The sequence below is a fragment of the Alligator mississippiensis genome, chromosome 1 (assembly GCF_030867095.1).
Source record: "Alligator mississippiensis isolate rAllMis1 chromosome 1, rAllMis1, whole genome shotgun sequence".
Classification (NCBI taxonomy): Eukaryota; Metazoa; Chordata; order Crocodylia; family Alligatoridae; genus Alligator; species Alligator mississippiensis.
In genome coordinates this window covers 290,399,428-290,420,055 of record NC_081824.1, presented here as the reverse complement: position 1 = coordinate 290,420,055, position 20,628 = coordinate 290,399,428, and the positions used below count along the sequence as shown (strand labels likewise).

The 20,628-nt window shown below is 42.5% G+C and overlaps 1 long non-coding RNA gene across 2 annotated transcripts; it reads right to left on the bottom strand.

Moving 5' to 3' along the window:
- Positions 1 to 7,742: 7,742 nt before the first annotated feature.
- Positions 7,743 to 19,486, bottom strand: LOC132247723 (uncharacterized). Of its 2 annotated transcripts, XR_009459070.1 has the most exons (4): positions 19,393 to 19,486; positions 12,689 to 15,426; positions 10,590 to 10,694; positions 7,743 to 10,227 (listed from the first exon to the last, which is right to left on the bottom strand). It is a non-coding gene; the product is annotated as an uncharacterized LOC132247723 (long non-coding RNA). The 2 variants fall into 2 exon arrangements; XR_009459069.1 differs by having other exon boundaries at positions 10,590 to 15,426.
- Positions 19,487 to 20,628: the final 1,142 nt, after the last annotated feature.

Genomic DNA, 20,628 nt, shown 5'->3' with positions numbered 1-20,628 from the left:
AGTGAGAAATGCCACTAATAAATTAAGGAAGGAGGAGGGACATTAAATTAATGGCTGTTCAGTTGTGACTACTGGCCTCCTTCAGGTTTCTATAAAGAAACAAGGACTATTTCAAAGGTATTATTTTGGAATAAACAAATACTGCTAAAAAGCAGAGCATACTCTGATGAAAACTCCCCATTGATTGCTGTGGTCCTTTCTAATAAGTTTACCCCAGAAATATGCAAGCCACTTGCAGGGGATGGAGTTCAGAGGATTCAGAGGCTGGAAGATTTGTTTTTAGAGAAGTAGATTAGGAGCTACAGGCATGAGTGACTGGTGCCTCCTGAACCTGGGGGGGGGGCACTCGCAGAAGCCGCTGACCTGGGGGGGGGGGGGGGGGCACCAGCCCTACTGACAGCATCAGTATCAGTCATCAGGTGGGGTATGTGCACCCCCTACCAGTCGCCTCTGGCTACAGGGTGGATCTACAGCACCAAAGACAAAAGAATTACCATTTACATTATCTGAGGGTTCACGCTGGTCCCCTTTCCCACTGCAAGTCTGCATAGTTTCCAAGAGTTATGAACACAGTGCCTGGATAAACAACTTGCAAGTATTTGAAGGGTATAAACACCAAGTGTTGGCAGAGAATGGGGAAACTAGCATTTCTGGAAGGTCAAGGTACTGTAACAAGGAGGAATGGAATGAAGAGAAGAAAAATGTAGTGAGACCATCAAGATAAATATGTCCAAACATATTTAAAAGCACCCAAACAGGGAGATCCTGGCCAATCTTGGTACTGAATACCAGTGAAAGGTAACTCGTTTGAAGTATTTCAGCCGAATGGGGCTAGGACATTAAGGTCCTGATCCACAACTAGGGTCTAGGGCAAATAATAATGAAAAACACAGCATAAGGAACTATCCTGCACTGGCATGGGGAATTGTCTAACTCTAATAGGTCTTTTCCACATTTGACTTTTATGATTACTATGCCAACTTTCCCACATTTGCACATTTTCACCAGCTATTATTTCAGTTCTGTAGCACAGCAGAAACTATAATTGTTCTGAAATTGAAAATCCCTGAGGACATTGTTCTTCAGTCTTACTTTCACCTGGCTGGTTTTATGAATGGGCTCTAAATATATAACATGTCGTAATATCAGCTGGCTAATGGGTCTCTCCATTCCACCCCTTCTATGCTTTCTTCATTTTAGTACATTGTAAAAGGCCTGATATGGTAGTTTGCTAATAAATACACATGTAATATATGACAACACTAGATAAAGGGCATGTTTGGAATTAATCAAAGCAGCTAAACTAATGAAAAGCTACTAATTTGTACTGAGCATGGCAAAATTCATCATGCATGGAGTGAATATGATTGCCAGGAGTATGGGAGGAACTTATTCCATAGTATTTTACTTCTTCAGAATGCAAGAAATAAATTGAGGGTGCTACCATGACACAAATAAAATAATACTAGTAGTAGTTTGTTTCTATTAGAAAAAAGTGGAAACCTAAGAATCTCCAAGAAATCTCACAGATGCCAAATACTTCTTTCACCATTGCTGGTGGGAATTATGTTTAATCCTCAACTGGTCCCTTCTTAAGGGAAAAGGGTAAATGGACAGAGCTGTTTGTCTCACTCACTACTGGGGACTGATTCACCAAAACATTTATGCATGTGCTTAAGTTTACATTTAAGTGCTTGGCTGAACTGGGAAACAATAACCTCCTTTCTAGGGATCTTGTCCAGAAATCAGTGAGAACTGAGGGAGGAGGGATGTATGTGTTACTTTTGGAAATGAACAAGGTGGCTTCTCCAGCTAGCTAGAAAGAACGAGCTCCAGGTTTCCTGGCTTCCTTTTGGCTGAGAGCACTATTGCCCACAGCACTACTCCAGGAATAAGATATAATGTGGAGCCAATATCATGTGACATGTCTCTGACAACTATTGACATTTGTCCCATGAAGGGAGACAATGCTTCTTTGCTGCTGGGTCAACTTAATTGAATAAAATTAGAAATCAGAGCCCAAGGGCAATGTTGGGAAAAGAGCGTAATGGATTGGACAGAAATCTGAGCTCCATACCAATTAAACAACCCCGCCCAGGAGAGCAACTCTACCTCTCAACTTGCCAATACAAATTTTAGCTTTTTTCACCTTGCTGCAGAAGTTAGTGTGTTCCCCAGTGGGAGGAAGGAAATGGATCAGCATAGCTGCAGTGATTGGGCTGCACGTTACAAAAAGAGTGGCCACTATCCATTTTCAAGCTGTGGTTAATCTATGCAAAATCAGACTGTTTCAACAGATGAGCTTGCATGCTGCACAGTTATCTTAGAAGTTTCCTATGAAGTGTGATGGTGACTCTGAAGGGCACTACAGCCTCTTGAATGGTACTGTGAAGATGGTTGTCACATTGCAATGACATGACATAACACAGCCATTAACCAGTTTCCAGTGTCAATAGCCCATCCTGCCAACCTCTGTTTGGAAAGGAAAATCAAGCCATGGATGGTTATTTAATTCTATTCAGGTAAAGCTTGGTATATTTCTGGTTCGAGGAAACCCTTCCCATTTTAATTTCTCCCTGGAACATGTAAAGAACACAATTCTATTGTGAGGGGGAATCTCTCAGTACTGTTGGCACTAGGACAGATCACCTCAATACAGTCTTATATGTGTAGAAAGTAGTTCGATTGCATCACCAGCTGAAATGACCCATTTGAAGGCTATAGTGATCTGCCACATAGTTGAGAGAGCTTTTGCCTCCAGGTGAAAAAGAAACCAAACTGGTATTTGCTTCTGACAGCTGTCTGTTTATCAGGTGCACCCTGTAGCTGCCTTGCTTGCTTAATTTTATGTACGGTATTCTTTGAATTCTTGTGCCACCACAAGTCTGACCTGGGGGACATTCTCTTGGCACACTGTGAGAACGGTGAAAGACACTGTCAAGGTTGTTAGACTTATTAATAAACAGGAACAAAAAAGCAAAAGGCATGTTATCATAACAGTGCAGAAATTGTAATGCAAGTACAGTACTCAAGTTTAACTCCTGGGTACTATAACTATTTCTGTAACTATCCCCGTAACTATTCTTGCACTTGAAAGCACAATTTCTGGTAGTTCCTTACTTCAGGCTCTTGGTTCGAAATTCCAACTATCGTTGCTCACTCTGATTTTAGAAGAGCTCCGGGGACCCAGTTAGAAAGCAGCTACACTCAGCCTTCATTTTCCAAAACACTTCCAATGGGAACTGAATGAAAATGAAATTCAGAGCGCTTCGGTACCGTCTAAAACAGATTTTGGAACCTAGCTTTAGGCATTTATCTTTGAAAATGATACCTGCTCTACTGCACATAGGGATTCCCCTTATCAGAATAAAAAGCTTGGCTTTTCTTGTGCCCATCTGGACAGTGATCTTTTTTTAATTTCAAATGGTTTAAAAAAAAAGTAGACAATAGGGATACTCACATAAAAAAAACAAACCCTTTAAGGCTAGCCATTCAATGGATCAAAAAATGAGCATTTAGGCCCCAGTCGGCAGAATTAAACTGCACTTATGCAGCTAAATTAAGCTATGCAACTGGCATTTTGAATGGTTTGTGCACATTTAGATCTTATGCCCACCTGTGCCACCAGCTGAATCATCCTGAGCATATTCAGAAGAACCTGCTCTGGCCACTGCCACTCTGTTGCAAGCACACTTCATCTGGGTAGGCACATAAACACTGCACAAGTCCTAAAAAGCTAAAACTACTGACTGTTTGAGATGGAGGAGGAGGGTGAGGGTGCTCCCAGCTTTTAGCTTAATAACCTAGTAGTTAAGGTACTTGCCCAAAGATTAAGAAACTCAGGTTTTAGCCCCCTCCCCTGCAACCTAGAGGGGTTTGAACCTATAAAGTGCCCCACTTCTCACCAAAGTGCCTCAATCCCATGAACTGTAGTTGTCTCACTTAGCAGCCTAGAAGAGAACCTGTGAAACCAGAAGTAAAGCAAATTCAAGGGAGTCTGACTCTGTGGCTCAGTGAGAAAGGAACTGCCCTGGAAAGAAAGAGGCTCTGGGTTTGCTTTGTTGTTTCTGCCTTAATGGTTTTTTTCCTGCATTATTTGCATATTTCCTGCATATTTCCTGCATTTTTCCTATTTTGTTTTTTCCTGCATTATTTGCATCACATAAAATGATAGACAGAAGTGGGATATGGGCTGTTCTACTTCTCAATTGTCCTTCTGGTTCCCACTCTTGGCTGGAGCTTGCCACCCAAGGTTGCCTGTTGTCCTTCCATTTATCTTCCCTTCTTGGCTGCCTACTAAGGGGATAGAGACTGATCATGGCCATGCCTAGCCCATGGCCTGTTAATTGTGGCATTTTGCTGGAAAGTAGGAGATGGTGGTTCAAACCCCTTCTGGATGAGGGCGCCTAGGTCTTTCTTCCACGCCCTGAGCAAGTGTTGTAACCACTAGGTTCCTTGCTCTAAGGCCAGGAGGTTCCTCCTTACCTCTCTCCCTTCTATCTCCCATGGTCTAACTGCTGTTAAGGCAGTCATGTAAATGTTACTTATGCACCTAAAGATGAAGCTGGATTTGGGCCTTAGGGACAGTTTGACGAACTTTGCTTCACTTAGAAGTTAGTACATTAGAGCAATTAGGAATAGCAGACTGGAAAGGTCCTTCTGGATCACAGGGCTCCTTCCCCTCATATCACAGACCACTACATCTTGTGTAGTCCCTTCCAGAAATCATTTGAACTCCATCTTATGACTAATATTGTCTTTCACCTCCATTATTGGAAGCTTGTCCCAGAACCACACTGTTCCTATGGTTAAAGTCATCATCATTACTTTATTCATGTCCAGTTTATATCATCTGTTCTCACTATCCCCTAGTTTAACCTTTTTTGGGGGGAGGGGGATGGCTTCCTGGTGTTTACCCCACCCAATATATTAATAAAAAGTGATGCTGCCCTTCTGAGCCTTGGATTTAGTAGATTAAAGGAGCCAGGCTCTTTTATGGTACATTTATGCCACATCCCTGATGCTCTCAGGGTAGAAACAGTCTGTGCTGCCCCAAAGCCACCTTAAAACTTTTCAAGGCAGTGCAAAGCCCAAGGAAACAGATGTCTGAGCCCTGTCTTGTGCTTCATGTGGCCAAAAGAGGTAGTGCAACAAGAGCTAATTATACTTTGTTGCATCTTAAACTCTGAGGACTTCTGCTTTCTTGTCGTGAGATGATTTCTGGTGCTGTTTGAGCAGCCTGCCCTCCAGGTATCCCAACTTACGCTGCTTCCAGTCACTCTAGTCCTGGCTGTAAAACTACACTGCCAAGGACCCACCACCACCTACAAACTGACCTGCATGGCAACCAGCTAGCTACTGGTTTTTTGCTTACCACCTGAGAACAAGACCAGAGCCCACATCTTCCAAGCACTGAGAACTTGCATGCTCCACACAACGGTCCTGCCTCACTCTGCCCGAGGCCTGGAAGCCAGGGTTCCTGGGAATGGAGTAGGGACTGCTGAACTCGATGAGGAAGCTAGATCTAGGACCCCAGCAGCTAAGACATTGCTTCTTCCCCTTCACCCCCAGACTCCTACCCTGGCCTCTCTCATCTCTGGATGCAGGGAGTACCCAGTGGCAAACAGACTGACCACAGTGGCTGCAGCAGGTTCAGCTGGCTATAGGTGGCTTGACAGCTTTAGACCACCAAGGCTTCCCCTCACCATCACCGGAGCAGAGAACAGGGGAGCTGAGAGGGGACCCCGTAGCTTCCCAACAAGTATTTTCTAGATACAGTTTCTCCATGATACTTGGTGCCAATGTAAAAGCTGTTTGAATTAAAATGCCCTAATTCAATCATTTACTTGCTTGTTCACAGCAATTAAAAAGACACCTTTAATTAAATTGCCTTGTTTTCAACTCCTGCAGGAGCCCAGATGCTTATTGACTATCTCTGCATTTGTGGGTCTTGATAAGGCATTAAATGGTCAAATTTACTTAAATGAAAGCCATCACCCATACAATGACAGCCAGAGGGCCACTCTAATGAATGGCTCACCTCCCTCCATACCCCCTCCTGCTCAAATTTACCAAGCCCAGGGCAGCCCCAGCAGCACCTCTCAACACCTCCATCTCTAGTGTGCTTGAGGGCTGTAGGGACTTTACACCCATATTTCCATGTTCGGCCCATGTAAGCAGGAACAGGTGCCTGAGGCCTGCTTGACAGCATCCCTCTCCTGCGAGTATTGGGAACATGTGATAGACTTGATTTTAGTCTCTCTCTCTCACCCCATCCTCCCAGTGACCCTTCTCTGCACCTCTTCTTGTTTGAATGAATCTTTGACGTGGGTGACCAGATTTGTACGTGGTCAAGTCCAAATTAAGACTTTCTTACCTGAGCCTTGAGCATTTGCTTTAATATCTCACTCTACCTATTGGAAATATTTTTCTGCATCATATTTGGTGGCTTATAGTGATCCTCCAATTGACAAAAACCAGTACTGTAACTGGTAGTGAGGGTTAGAAATGACAAGGGCAGTAGCACTGGGTGCCACTGGTGGCAACATGGCCTTCAGTGCTGCCTAGTGCGTTGCCACTGCCCTGGACACTGAGCTGCCCTGTTACATCTCTGGCAGATACATCCAGGGCTTTCTCCTCCTTGGTAATGTTGAATTGATGAGCTCCCAGTTTATAGCAGAAATTCTGGTTATTAGTCTCTAAATGCATGACCATGCAATGCATATAATTAAATTTCATTCCATTTCTATTACTTCAGTCCTCAAGGTCATCCCTTTCTGCCTACATCACTTTTCCAATTCCTTTCCATACTGACATGAAGTTGGGAGGCAATGTCATCAGTAAATGTCATTAGCTCACTCCGTTCTGTGCTAAAGTCATTAATGAAAATATTAAATAAGACTGGTCCCAAGGCTGATCCTTGTGGGACTCTGTTAGTAACCTTGCTCCAGTCTGAAAGTTTCCTTTTAGTACTATGTATTGTCATCTATCCTAAGGGCCAGTTTTTCCCTGCCTTACAGTGTTTGTGCTAATCATCATCTTCTCAAGCTGAACTCATTTTTCATGTGCCATTATTCCAAAGGTACCAGATAAATTAGACTTACCCTATTTCTGTTTTTATCTTGAGGTTTTCAAGGAAACCTTTCAGGTTATGCTGGCACAATTTACCTTTTTTGGTAAATTCATGTTGCATTTTATCAGATCTTCCAATTACCTAGTTGTATTTAATTATTCTTTCCTTCAAAATATGTTCTAAGGCATACTATTGAGGTCTAATTGGCCTGTTATATATCCATTTTAACAGATCAAATTCTGTAAGTCAATCTAAAGTAAGAGTTGCATTGTGGATACACAGACATTTTGGTATGTTCTGCCATTTCAAACTTGGGTGCCTGAAGAACAGGTGTGGGTGATACTGTACACTAACTTATTTCTGTACTGACCTTTTTATTTAAATAGAATCCCATTTTTGTCTGTCTGAGGTGACATACTGTGATGACACCATAGCTGGAATTGTCACTATTCAGCAAGATACATGATGTTCTGAATGCAGTTTTGCAATCATTTGTAAATGGTTGAGTCAAGTACAGTGCACTTCTACCTTCAGGGAAGTATATAAATACAACATCAATATTGTGCTGCCACCTTTTGGCTATATACTGTCATAACAAGAGTAGTTATACATTTTTTCTTGTAGGCCATACCATTTAATTTATTATAAATCAAGAACTGCCTCAGTTTTGAGGAAGGAAATGTTTTATGATAGAAATTTAATTTAGTTTTTATGGCTAGGATAAGTGATACCAGGCTTCTACAGAGAAGATTTAATAAACTTGGCAAATGAAAAATAAACGGAAAAATGTAATTTAGAATCAATACACAATTTAGATTCTTCTTAATGCAACTCCATTTAAATGTTACCTAGAAGAATGTTAAAGTACATTTTGGAGGCAGGGAGCATCCACAGAATCATTTCAGGCAACATTTTGTAAGGTGTTTGTACTTGCCAGGCCTGCTGTGACTACATCTAAGGAAAAAGAGGTAATTAGCTGTGTTAGTCTGAAGTCAGGCAGAAACCAGGGTAGAATTGCACAAATAACTAAATCAGAGATGCATAGCATAAGCTTTCATAAGCAGAGGGCTTACTCAGGACAGTTGAGAAATGAACCACTTCAGAGAGCATTAAGCATCTTCAGACTTAAAGATGGAAATGTCCTGTGGGGTTATCTAGTTCATCCAGGTAATGCAAGATGCCTTCCCATATGCATGTACTAGTGCTTTGAGTGGAACGTTTCCTAAGAGCAAGACAACACATACAACTCTGTTTCCAGTGTTTTATGACTAAGGTAACATCACTATCATACTACTATATAGGGAAATTGGTTTGTTAACCAAAAATGGAAAATTAATCATTATATTGTTTGTTACTATTGTTAATTCCTATGCTTTCCTATGAGTTCAGAGAGTAAGATTATCTTGCCTGCCAAGGTTTTTTTTATATGAATATACCATATGTTAGATGGGACTCTGGCAGCTCACTAAGATAGCCACTTCAAGGACTACGCCACAGCAAATGTGTTGAAAATATGTCAAATAATAAATGATAAATAGAAAAGAAAAATCCTGCCTATAAAATTAAAGCCATGGCAAACTTGAAGCTGACCATATTTGCTTCACACAACTGGAGTCCTGCAAGTTCGGAGACTTCTCATGTCAGTCCAGCGAAACACTTAGGCAGGCGCTTAACTACAGTGTATTGACTTCAGTGGGATTGCTTTTGTACTTAAAATCTGACCTGTGCTTAAATAAGTGCTTTGCTGCATCACTCTCGTGCTCAGCATGCAAAGAAAAAGCCAGAATGGTATTTTACAAGCTGCTTCAAAGCAATACATGAAAACAAAGATCCAAAGCCTCCTCCCAATGAAGTTAATTATTTGCAATAGAAATAAGGGTTGGCCTAATGGAAAGAAAAAGGAGCTACTTAAACATATGAAAAAGTAGCTGAATATTCCTTAATCATTGCAAGGACAAATGGAAGGAAAATTGCTAATCAAGATTCCATTGATAATCAAACAGTTCACATCCTACCCTGCACTATGTGAAGCTAAACTCTTGCCTTTCAGAAAGCAGAAGGCAAAACAATTTAACTGCCACTGGACTGAAAAGATAAGAGGCAGGTGCCCCAAAACTGCAAGAGTTCTGGATATTGAGATACAATCTCAGGAATTTCCTAGGTTATTTATTGAGGAAATCTTGTTAAAGTCTGCAAAACTCTTCTAGAAGCAACATCAAAAACTATACATACAATGCTGCACTCTGTAACTGCTGCATGCTGTATTGTTCAACGATAAAATTAGGGCTAAGATCAATTTTGCTCTTGTGCTTTGAATCCTGCAAAGGTGCAGAGAAGAAGGTAGAAACGCACAAAAATGATGCACTCCTACACATTTCAGGCTGAGCAAAAGGCCTGCATGTACTAGCAAGAGAACACCAATTTAACTGCTTTGGCAAAGCAATGAAAGCAGCCTGAGAGCTTTGTTCCTACTTTTCTGTTTTAAATGCTTACAAAGAAACAGTGAAAGGGGCGTCTTAAAGACCTGGATCTACTTCCCTGCATTCACAGAACACTATTTACTCAAAGCTTCCTAAGTAGGGTGACCATAATTAGTTTAGGGAAATTGAGGATCCATGCCAAACCCTCACACACTATATTGACCATATTGACAAAGCCAGAGAAATCAAGAACATCATATAACATGCCATAGATATGAAAACACTGCCAATGCCCTGCTGTTGGAATGCAAAAGGAGCAATTCATTAATCTTTGGCAATCCCTCACAGTCTAGGATGATTGTTTTCCATGACTGTCTTACCTATGTGTCCGAACATGACTAATGAGGCCTGTTTGGGATCAACAGACTTTACTATGTTTCCACATGGGGTGGGTGGCATTGGATACTTGATTAGATCCTCAACACGCTGTTCCTGCTTTTCCACCTGCTGTTGATGTCATGAGTTTTCAAAGCACTAAGCTCCCTGCATCAGACTCTTCCTCCACGTCAGGTGGTCCTGTGTGATAGTCTCCAAAAAGTTTACGTTGATATTGCATTTTTAAGTGGGCCTTGAAGATGTCCCTGAAGTGCTTTCTTTGCCCTCCTCTTGAAAGTGTGCCTGGGATGAGTTGGGAGAAAACTTGCTTTGGGAGCCTGGAGTCAGACATCTGGGCAGCTTGAATACATTAAAAAAAAAAAACCTAAACAGCGGTTTATTTTAAACTCCATGCATTCCTGCACCAAGCTCCGTGAATGCCCAGAAGAGGCAGTACTTTAGTTGGACCCAGCTTATCTGATTTCTGTAAAGATTGGGTGCTTTAGCAGGGCTTTGGTGCTTTTATCTAATAGCTAATTGAATTTGCTTTAGCTCAAACTGCCAAAAAGCACCACTGAAGTGCCCATTCTATACAGATGGTGCAGAGCTGGGTTGAAGTAATACACTGCTTCTTCTGGTAAAGCACTTTTTTTTTTTAATGCCTGCAAGCAGCCCTGAATGACATAGCCGGCCCAATGAAGTTGATGTCAGATGATCATTACCTCAATACTTGTGGTGTTTGCTTGCAGAAGGATGCTAAGGTTGGTGCATCTGTCTTCCCATTGGATTTGGAGACTCTTTTGCAGGTAGCGTTGATGGTACTTCTCCTGCAAAATTCATTAAAATATGCCCTGAAAAAGACCATCACCTACCACACTACAGAGGAAGATAAAACCCCACAGTCCCTACCCATCTGACGTGGGGGAAAAATTCCTTCCTGCCCCCAAATTTGGTGATCAGTGGGCACGTCTACACAAGACGCTACATACCGTAGTGACGAGCTATGGCGATGTAGGTTGTCCCTATGGCAATGTAGCATCGACGGGCACAAACTGTGACACTATGTGGCACTGGGACTATGCAGTACAGGCAGTTACTGCCCAGTGTGACCCTGAACAGAAGACCAAGACCTTCTAAGTAGGTACCTGAGAGTTTTCAGAGTATGAGCAGGAGAAGCAGGGCTTTTATTCCCATTTTCCACATGGGGTGGGAAGGGGGACTGAGGAAGAAAGAAGCTAAGTGACTCGGCCAAGGACACAAAAAAGCCTGTGGCCAAGCAGATAAATGAACTTCTTTCTGAACTTACACACAACCCTTAAAAGGAAATATAAATGAATGCCAATATGGAGTTAATGCCAAGATGGTGTAAAAGAAAAACCAAAAGTGCAGTGAAGTGACAGAAAAATAATTCACTTATAAGATGCATGTGTGACGTTCCCCACCGCCCTGGTATCCTCACTATTTTACTTAGCATAACTGTGAGTGTGATTCTGGGAAACGCAGAACAAAACTGGCTGTGGTTTTGCTACATTCGTATAATTCCCAGCTTGTCTGAATGTAAGAGCTGCTGAAATGATCCCCTTTCGAAATAGCTCCCATTGTACATACATCTATACCCTAAAACAGCTGTGCCGTAGACTGCTGAAGTGGGCAAAATGTCAGGGGCTCCTAACTTAGGACCTGGACAGATGTTAATATAATGGTATGATTGGGTTCCAAAGAATTTGATGCCTGATGTAAAAAAAATCATGTCTCCTGCCATGCCAGACTGTGTGGCAGGATGTGATACTTTTGGCACCAGGTGTAACATTTCTTAGATTCCAGTCACATGACTACTGGGGCCCCCTGCTTAATCCCACTTATCAGCTGATACTGGAGATTGGGCAAGGGACTGCTGTGTCCTGGACCCTGGGACTGCCCTGTGCCCAATCCTGACAAGAAGCTAATACCCATGATGGGCAGGGAGCAGCCCCAGGTGTGGAATGCATATCAAGTTCAATTTAAAGCATGATATAAACCAGCCACAAAGGTGTTCCATATTACATTTCAAACCTGCATCAAATGTGTCTGTTGCATTTTATTATGCCATATATTGACTGAGCACTTGGCGTACTGTAATTGTTGTGCAAATGCATAATTAACCATGCAATAAATGTAACACCTGCCAGGATCCTCAGACCACCAGAAGCTGTAGAAACAGGCAGAATTGCTATAGTGGCACCTATTATAGACAACCCAGACATATCCCAGCATTACTCTTTTGCCAACATTTGTGGAACGAGGCTTGCAGCTGTCGTAATCAATTTCTGTGTCAGAGGATATTTTCCTGAGGCCCAGTCCAGCATTTTACTTCCCCATTCTCTCTCTCTAATGTCTTACTTGTCTCCGCTTCTCTTCCACCTTGTTGTTTAACTTAAATTCCTAGCCTGAATCCAAACCCAGTACCAAGGACCACAGTACCTTTGGTAAATCCACTAAAGCTGACAGTATTCTCCATAGGTAAATATGTACACTATATTCATTGACACAGACCTGGAACCTGAGGACCTGACCTAACACTTGCTCAAAACAATATAAAAAAACTCTCATTGACTGCAGTTATTGGATCCACTCTTATGGTACAAGTACCCTTTGGCATGTACATTGTCTCTTACTCACCTGTGAAGTGCCATGCACTTCCACGATATGGAATAACTCACTCATATATCATATAAAAAATTATTTACATTAATACAGGCTTTAAAATGTCCCCCCCCCCCGCCATTAAACAACCTGTGTTTGCATAGGTAGAATGCAGAATGTCACAGGAATCCCACCAAACCTGAATGCCTATGAAGGCCGAGAGAAGAGGTGTTTAGGTTAGCAGAGCAGTTTTTCTGTTGTTTTGGTAATGCTGGACACGTTGCTGCAGACTCCTGTGGCCAAATAAAATATGAAGCATTTATTTTCCCTTGTAGTTCACATTTGCATTTATTTTCTACAATATCTGCTTTTAAAGTTGATCAAAGATGCCTTATATTCACAGGCAAGTGACAAGGTGATATTTTCATTACATTTAGATGGGGGAATGGTACCATCTGAAGAATGGAAGCCTAAGTGAAGTCAATCACCCCTTCTTTTTCCATTTAGTAGGAAAATTCTCATGCTACCCCTCACCTGCATAGGGCTGAATGGTGCTGCCTGTGAAATAGCAAGCAAAATGCACTCCAGTATAGAGGGTGCACACAAGAATTTATGTTGCTTATTATTACGTGCTGACACGGGACATGGGACCATCTGTAGTAGGTGAATTTCATTTTCCTTGAAAAAAAAAGTATTACGATTTGAACCTCTAATTTTCAGCACTCTTCAAAAATGTTTGGGACCAAAGGCTTCAAAAACCATATTTACTCACATGCCCACTCTCCCGCACCTGCTAAGACATATATGACACCCTGTTTTCATAAGCCAGAAAAAAATTCTTGACAGGAGCATAAATGCTGACAGCTGCAGTGGAATTGAGCAATGCTTTGTGGCTGCTCTATTAACCCTCTAGTTACTTGTTGTGCATGGACCATTTCTCCCTCAGCAGCAGCATCTGCAAGAGCAGGGTTTGCCCTGCATCACCTTGAGGATGCCCCTCCAAGAGTTACTTTCCCTTTTCTTCCCTGCAGCTTTACTTTGTTAAAGGGACAGCCAGCAGTTAGAAGGCTAACAGCAGCCAGAGGTTGTTGTTCTCTCCTATTGAGTCTGCTGGCAAGCAAGGAAATACAATGCAACTGAATCCCAGGACATCAAGCTGATGCTGGGCCAGAGAGGCTCCTACTGAGTCAGTAGTGTCTTCTGCAGCACCAGCCTCTGCTGGGGGAAAGGGAAAGTAACCTTGTATATGCTGCACAGGTCCATGCAGTGACTGCACCTGTGCAGCATATCCAGAGTCAGCAACTAGGGAGCCCAGCAGCAGCTTACTTAGGGGTTTGGGATGAAAGGGACACTAGCTCTGGATGCTGATTTAGAGGGGATGCCAGTGCTCCAGCAGCTGTAGCTAGCCAGGGTGCTCAGTGCCAGCCTCAGCTCCACCTCCAGCCCCACCTGTGAACTTGCACAGCCCCCAGTTCCAGGTGAAGCTAAGCCATATATGTAGCCCCCGACTTCAGCCCCAGCATGGAAGCATGCGCAGAGCAGGCTGCTACTGAATATGGTTGCTTAACCCATGCACCTTGATTTCAAACAGCTGAGTTTCAGGAAAAAAAGTAGTGTGTAGTGTGTGGTATGCAAGAAAATACACAATATAACCTATTTTCTGAAGTCAAATGACACAAGGATAGCATGACTCGTATCTATGCCAATTCAGCTAGTCTTAAACCAAAGATTTTGAAATGATCTATATTACAACAACCAAGATTAAGTACCTTTTCTTATCATTAGTACTGCAGTAGTACTAAAAGAATCCACTTAGAAATCAGATCCATGTTTCCTCTGACACTCAACAAATGCGTAACAGGAGGGCAGTGCCTGAGTTAAAGAGGAAGTTGGACCCTGTACAATATAAAGTAAAGAACAGCCCCCTGAAGAGCTAACAGTCTAAGCAGACAAGAGGGAGGTGGAATGGTATGGTTCGGTGAAATGCCTTTGATTAGTCTATAAGGTGCAATTCTATTCTGCTTCTACTTGACTTTAGACTAACTACATCTTTAGACTAACAAGAGTAACTACATCTTTATGCCTAAAGTCACATTAGTTTGCTAGCAGAACACGAAATCTCTCTTACTGTTAAAAAGGTTATGTTCATATGAAGGAGCTGCATCCAGTGTCAAAGACAAAGGAATCAAAGACTCTGGGCTAATTTGGCTGTACTCAAATAGAGGTTAATTCCTTAGCAGAATGTTTTAATCAGCTAACAGAATTAATTGTGTTGACATAATGGCTTTATTGTTTTGACAAAATGCCTGTCTATATTCAAGCAGTAGATAAGGGATTTCACAAAACTAAGACTGATATCAAGGGATTTTCATATAATTGAATTATCAATCAGGTAAAATGCCACCAGTGTAAAAGAGAACCTGCAGAAAAAAAGGAGTCAATAGCCACAAAGCACTAACACTAGTAAGGAGTATATAGAGAACATGTACAAGTTTCGCCATTCCAGTTGCTTCTTGCACGAAAGGGTTTCTGTATCTGCAGAAAAAAATGGGTCATAGGCTCTGAAGACTTGAGTTTACATAGGAGGAATGCAGACTCACAGGAATCCCACCAAACTTGAATGTCCATCAGAGCTGAGGAAAGAGGAGCTTGGGTTGGCAGTGGAGCTATTCTGTGTTTTCACAGCATTGGACATCTTGTTACAGAATCCTGAAACCAAGCATAAAGAGCTGGATCCAAAAATGGTATTTTTGGAAGTGGTGGATCTCCGTGTAGGACATTACTGACAAGATCAGTGTTATGGTATGTGGTAAATTTCCATGGATCCAGAATATAATGCAGGTGTTAGCTCAAACCTACCTTTGCCTCTACCCACAAACCTGCTTCTGCCTGTAGAGGTAAGAAGACACTGCCATTCCCCCTTACCACCTGTGACTCCTACAAACACAAGAAATAATTTCTGTTAGTAAGAGACATTGCTGTTGCTGTTTCCTCTTCTGTGCATGCTCACCACGTTTGGCCTGTATTAAATGCAAGATTTCTCTCATCTATGAATACTTTTTCATTGCATGATTTGATTCCAAGGCAAGTAAAGACTTCACAAAGTAAGACTTTACCCATTTCTACCAGAAATGCCAAACAATAGGCAACATGGGAAGAGAGCATGTTGGGCCTAGCTAAAGCAATGCCCTTTACTTTTATTACCATGACACTTACTCCATTTTTAATAAAACTGAACAAATAATATCAGTTTACAACTATGTGACGACCTATGATACTATTACTGCAGAATAATTTGCCCTGAGCTTTATTTGATAGTAAATTTACTTTGTGGTAATAAGCAAACACATGATGGCTTTCCCCAGCTAGCTGCGCCTAACAGGCACTATGATAGTGCTATAGTGGCACCTGTTATACCCAGAGCAGCCCTATCTCAGCATTGCTCTTTTGTCAGTTTGTGAACAAAGGCCCCATATCAAGGGAGATTTTCCCTAGGAGCAATTGAGCATTTTACTTCCCAAATCTCTCTCTCTCATCTTCTCCTGTTCTCTCCCATGTTGTTGTTCTAACTTAAATTCCAAACTTGCATCCAAATCTGGTAGCAGAATGTGTCTACATGTGTGCCTGACTGCTCTGTTGTTACAGTGCAGTCATTTAGTACTTTAGCTTTAGCTAAAGCAAGTACTAAATGACTGTGCAGTAACTGTTGGTACTGCACAGTCCTGGTACCACATGGGTAATTTCTGACCTTACTGTGCAGTAGCAACGAGCTACTACACAGTAGCATATTGTTACTGCACAGTAGCAGCGGCATCATTATTCGTGCCTGCTGATGCTACGTTGCTGTAGCGATAAGCTATGTCATCATAGCTCGTCGCTACAGTGATGTAGCATCTCATGTAGATGCTTCTGCAGGGAACATTATACCTGCAATAACCCCCCTAAAGCTGATGGTACTCTGCACAGGTAAATGTATAAACCCTATTTGCTGAGGCAGAACTGGAACCTGAGGGCCTGACCCACTCCTCACTCCACAATGGAAAAAAACCCCTCTAAGATATTGGATCCACTGTTAGCGTATATGCACTCTTGGGGTGTGTCCAGATGAGTGTGGTTGTGCAGTATGTGGTGCCACAGACACATCTGCGGAGCCACACACCACACATGCCATGCATGCAGACGTTCCCTGAGCTGCTAATTAGCAGTGTAGGGGCTTTTCTTGGCACTGGCAGATCTTGGGGTCAAAAAACCCCACACCTTAAAAAAGTGGGACAGTGCATATGATGGTAGCATACATCACCAGAAACTGGAGCCTGGCTGGCTGGAGCCATGGTCCAGCTGCTGGCTAGGCTCTGTGCTGCTGGATTGCCATGGGTGCAGCCCCTGGAGACCCTCAGGACCCCAGCTGAAGCTTCTGGGACCATCCCAGGTGCTGGCCCAGCTTCCCCTACCCCACTCAGGGTAACGTGCCACATGCTAGAGTGTACATGCACAGGAATTTCCCCAGGACAAGCAGCTGTAGCACGCATTGTGCCACTGCTCTTTGTCCCTGGGAAAATGCACATTCCCTTGAGTAGGGATGCTGTCTCTGACTCTTCTGTACACTGCCATGCACTTCTGTGATACTGAATAACTCATTCATATATGTTTTGCATTAATACAGGAAACTAAATGGTGGGAAAGCCTTTTTCATTAAGCAAAGTCCAGCCCTAGAAGAAAACTGACTAGGGAAGCATGATACAACCCATCCTATGTAGTGACTTTCTGACAGAGTAAAGTTACCACATATTTATCAAAAGGTAATTTGATCCGATATTCTAATGGTTTACTGTGTATTAGGGGTGTATACCACATTGCCTGCTCCACTTGTGCTATGTAATAAAATCAATTTATTATTTAATAAACATGTCATGGGTCTGTACCTTTAGATTTAAGTAGATTATCATGTAGTAGAGACAGATTGTTATTCTCGGATAAATATGGGAATAGTAAAAATAAATCCTTACCATTTGGTATTAGATTGGCCTGATGGCATGGCTCAAGTGAAATGCACTATTTTATCTATTCACATACAGTGTTCCTAATACTAGTTTGGGACTTTTGTGCTTCCCCAGACTTTACACCTGCTTCTAAGAACAGGAAATATCAGTACTGTGTAGCTGAACCATCCAGCATTGCCAATATGTCTCGGATCAGACCTGTAATGCCACTTTTGTTCCAGTTTTGCTGGACAAAAGCTCTTACTGGCCTCAAATTGACTGGTATTTATGATTCAGATGCAAGGCTGAGGCCAGTAAACTCATTTTTATTAGGCTTGTGTATATGAGTTTACTGTGGAATAGACTAATTAGCTCAGCAGTAAACATCTTGGTGTCTATACATATAGGGCGATTAGGCCACAGAAAACTAACAAGTTCTGCAGCAGGGTGGTACTTGTAAATACAAGTACTATCCTGCTGTGGAGTTTTTTACTCCTTAGCAGTGCTTGCGTAGACTCTGAACCCAACTGGCTGGGGCACAAGGGTGCTTCAGTGCAGAGGCTGCCTTCCAGCTATCTCCACCCTGGAGCACTCTCATGCCCCATCCAGCCCTTCCACAGCATGTTGAGCCAGGTTGGAGCAGCCCCAGGCAGTCAGGCTGACCCCCTGAATCCTTTGCCAGCAGGAGCTGTTTTGACCTGGCTCAATGTGCTGCAAATGGTGTTCCCAGTAGCAATAAACTCTAGTGAAATAAGTGCTGGAGTTTATTGCTTTGAATTAATTGCACGTGTAGACATGCCCACTGAGGGTTTTAGCCAAAGAATTTAAATTCTGCTTCTGAGAGATGAAAGGTGAATCATTTAATTACATGCTCTACTTTTCTTCCCTCAACTTTATGCTACATCTGAAAAACAATCAGGAATTGTCTTAATTCCTAAAGGACACAATACAAAGTGCACTAATTCTAGGGTAAAACCCACACATATTTATAAAAAAAACGATTACAGCTTAAGACACTAAGCAGAGCTATGAAATCTTCCCTGTGTTAAAAAAAGGGTAGGAGGCATCATGAGAGTCACAGAATCATGGAGAATCTGAAACACAAATAATAAACAAGCGAAGCTAGGATTCCTACTGAGCGGACAAGAAGATTAAAGAGGAGAGAGCTGGTTGTATGAAGGGCAGAGGGAAAGTGCTACCAAGCAAAAGAACCATGCATCTCTTGAAACATAGTAAGTCTTGAAGCCTTGAAAACACAGTAGGCACGTTTACATGAGACACTAGATGCACAGTAGACTAATTCTACTGCACATTAGCAAGTCACGATGAAAGCCATGCAATTGCGCTAATGCGCAGTAGAATTAGTCTATTGTGCATTAGTGTCACTTAAAAGGCATGCGCCGGTGCTACTGTGTAGTAGTGCCAGTTACTGTGCATTATGTAGTACCTGCAGTAACCACTGAGAAATGTGACTTTTGACCTGAAGAATTATATTAAATGAATTTCTGAAAATGAAATGTTTGAATACTGGGATGGTACTCCGCTACTGGGGAATAGTTAGGGAGTTAGCCAAGTACCAATATTGACTGGAATTTGCAGTCCTGAGACTCATTTTTCTTTTCTTTCAATTCATGTTGCCACAGTATAGAGCCCAGTGGTCAAGAAAGTGCATTACAGTTTGGCTCTTTGGAAAAATTTGCAGGAAAAAACAGGTTTTGGGTTGGAGAAGGAAATCAGATGGATTTGTATTTTTATTTCTCTATTGTGTGTGTCTATTTGTTTCTCTATTTTTTCTGCAAATTTCTTTGAAAGTAAAAGGACTGTGTGTATAGGGTTTTTTTTTCCCTTTCTCCAGTTGGACTTGCTAGCTTTAATGCCCTAGGGAAGGAAAGTGTCAGAAAGTAAACAGAGCCTATTTACTCACCTGTCTTTTTAAATGAGTTCGCCTGTGCTCAAGAGCTGACACCATTTGTAAGCATTGCTCTTCATGCCCCACAGATGCTTGACTGCACAAGGTCTTATGTCTGATAACAGAAGGCAATAAATCTCTATGAAGAGAAATAATTGCAACTGCTGATAAAATGAATTAAAAGATATTAAACTGAAGTAGCTGAACATAGATGAAAGGGTCCCTAATCTTCGGGTGCTACAAGATGCAGCCATAATCAAATCTAACATAATTCCTATATAGATAGAGCTTATTTTAAAAAAAATAGAAAGAATGGTTTAGTACAAGGACTGACAATGGACTTAATCCTAGGCAGCACTCTGCATAGCTAAGAGGAGTAAGGGAGGTGTAGCTCTAATTTACCTTTCTCTGTCCCTTGATTTTGGGGCAGACCCCAGTTCAAGTCAGAGGAATCAACAAGTTTCTGTTACTACATGGGTTTCTATCCTTCAAATCCACCCTAACTTCACTGGTTATTAGGCCTGTGTGAAGCAGCAAGTATTTGCTTCAGATTCAGATTCGGCTGATGTGGAGGGACAGTGATTCGATTCAGTGATTTGAATCACTGTTCCAATTTGATTTGGCTGATTCGGATTTGCAGATTTGGCACCGATTTGGAGATTCAGCCATAGACTATGCAGGCAGCCCTCGATGACGCTGGACACAGCTGCCTCCACCTGGTAAGTCTGTTGTGGTGGGCAGAGCGGGAAGGGAAGGGGTGTGGGGCGTGGGGCAGATTAACGTCCCCACAGTGAGGGAGGGATTGGGGCTGGGGCTGGAACAAGCTGCCCAGTCGGGTCGGGGGGGCATGGGACTTGGGGAGGAGGGCTCCTGCCACTACACACTGCTGGTCCAGGAGCTGCTTTTCCAGCGGCTCCGCTGGCAGCTCTTGCCACTGGTCCAGGAGGATATGGGAGCGGGTGTGTGCCCCTGGATCTGTATGGGGCAGGCTGGCCTGAGCTGGGCCAGGCTGTGCTCCAGGAGGCTAGCCCAAGTTGCCCACTGCTGGGCTGTGCTCCATGGGGCAGATGGAGCCAAGGCTGCACTCTGGGTGGCTAGCCCCAGCCACAGCCTGAAACACAGCCCTGGCTCCACTCACCTCACAGAGCACAGTGGAGCGGGGGCTATGAAGGATCTTATATTAGATTTAATGATGGCTCTCTTTGTAGCATCTGAGGATTAGGAATCTTTTTGTATAAAATTCCTTTGCAG